At 42.7% G+C, this 2,250-nt stretch overlaps 1 non-coding gene across 1 annotated transcript; it reads right to left on the reverse strand.

The window, feature by feature from the left end:
- Positions 1-1,639: 1,639 nt before the first annotated feature.
- TRNAG-CCC (transfer RNA glycine (anticodon CCC)) lies at positions 1,640-1,712 on the reverse strand. Its single transcript has one exon. It is a non-coding gene; the product is annotated as a tRNA-Gly (tRNA).
- Positions 1,713-2,250: the final 538 nt, after the last annotated feature.

Genomic DNA, 2,250 nt, shown 5'->3' on the forward strand with positions numbered 1-2,250 from the left:
AGATCCCCTGGAGACAGGCATGGCAACCCACTCCAGTATTCTTGCCTGGAGAATCCTATGGACAGAGGAGCCTGGTGGGTTATAGTCCATGGGGTCACAAAGAGTTGGACACGACTGAGCGACTAAGCACACACAGGAAAAAATAAGAGTTCTATTTCTAAAAGACATTTGAAAATCAGTGATAAAAGATTCCAGAGGATTATGTGCTTGCCTGATTAGCCAGAAGATAAACAGAGAAAAACTATGTGTGATGGTCTTTGAAATACCTCTAGAAATTGCTATACTTTGGCTATCAAACTGGATACAATAAAAATTATATAAGAATAGCTAACAAGTATCAAGTACTTGTTACACCCCCAGGACTATGCTAAGGGCCTCACATTGATGTCTCATAGCATCACAAAGAGGCAGGTTATATTACAGTCCCCTCTGCACAAGTAGGAAAATCTAGGCTCAGAGAGACTAAGCTGTGTCCAAGATTACACACCCAAAAGGAATTAACAGGGTGGAATAACTCTTGAAACAACCTCAAAATCTCAGTGGTTCAGGTCATATTCACACAACAAGGCAATAAAGATGCTTCATAGAGAATGGTTACCACTGGCTGATTCAGGGAAACAGGCTTCTTCAGTTCTGTGACACAGCCCTGAGATCTGCAAGGTCCTCTGCTGGGTTTTCCTGTCTGGTCCCCAGACAGATAGCAGAGAGCAGAGCATTGCAAGGGAGGTTTTTAAGGGCCAGAGCCAGGAGTGAGATGCACAATTTCTGCCCACATTCCTTTGGTCAGAGATCATCACAAGGGTGTGTCCAGCTCAAAGGGAAACTGAGAAATGTAGTCTGGCTCTGAACCCAGGAGAAAAGGGAAATTGGTTCTTATCAATCTCTACCACAATGATAGGGCCGATATTCAAATTCAAGAGCCTTGAGTCTTCCAGAGCCCACTGCGGGATGGAATTAACTTCTTTGCAGCCATAAAATAAGCAGTGAGAAGAATGACCTCTAGGGCCATCACTTCTGATTCTGGATAATCCTTACGAACATTGTATAGCAGATTCATTCATTTATTCATTCAACATTTATTGAACACTCACTAAATACCAAGTGGGTATTCATTCATTTATTTACTGAAAATTTATTGACCACTGACTGTGTGCTAGGTTGTGGTTGGGGCAGCAACAAAAAATAAGACAGAAACAATCTGTGCCAACATGGAACTCACAATTAAAGGACTTGAATTGTATTTTTCATATAAGTCACTTAATTTTTTTCTACCAAATCAAGCAGTACCGTGTGCTTTATGCACTTTCAGCCTCTGTTTTTTAGCTGGAATCTGTAAAAGATAAAGGAAAACACACATTTTCCATGCAGGAATATATATGGAGATTCATGTAAAAGCAGAGACTTTGCTGTGTTTGTTTCTGTCTTCTGGCACCTAAAACAGAAACTGGCATGTGAATAAACAGCAGTGTCGTGGAAAAAAGCACTAGCCTAGAAATCATGTGATTTAGGCTTTCTTCTCTTTTTTAAATATTTATTTACTTATTTATATATTTGGCTGTGCCAGGTCTTAATTGCAGCACGCAGGATCTTTCATCTTCATTGCAGCATGCAAGCTCTTAGCTGCTCATGTGGGATCTAGTTCCCTGACCAGGGATTGAACCCAGGCCCCCTGCACTGGGAGTGCAGCGTCTTAACCACTGGACCACCAGGAAGTCCCTTTGTTCTTGTTTTGCTACTCACTTCATGTACAAGTGGGGCATTTTTGCTCACTGCACTTTAAGTCATCACAGTTTCCCAGATCACTTCCATCTCTTCTAAAACAGTAACTTGAACATTTTGAAGACATTTAGCCTGGTGGAGGGGCTTCCCAGATGGCGCTAGTGGTAAGGAACCTGCCTGCCAATGCAAGGGATTCAATCCCTGAGTGGGGAAGATCCTCTGGAGAAGGGCATGGCAACCTACTCCAGGTCTCTTGCCTGGAGAATCCCATGGACAGAGGAGCCTGGAGGGCTACAGTCCATGGGGCTGCAGTCAAACACAACTGAGAGACTGAGCACAACCCGGTGAAAGTTTCATGATACTGAGGATCAGCGGATGTGGATCAGTCAGAGGGTGTGCCTCTGGCTCTCCAGTTCCATGCAGAAACCACTCCAAACCTTCGCTCTTCAGTTTATTCACTGGAAAATAAACAACTTTGGGTATTCAGAGCATCCTTTCAAACTCTAATATTCTGTTAGCATTTATAATATT

Source organism: Bos taurus, chromosome 6 (genome assembly GCF_002263795.3).
Source record: "Bos taurus isolate L1 Dominette 01449 registration number 42190680 breed Hereford chromosome 6, ARS-UCD2.0, whole genome shotgun sequence".
Classification (NCBI taxonomy): Eukaryota; Metazoa; Chordata; class Mammalia; order Artiodactyla; family Bovidae; genus Bos; species Bos taurus.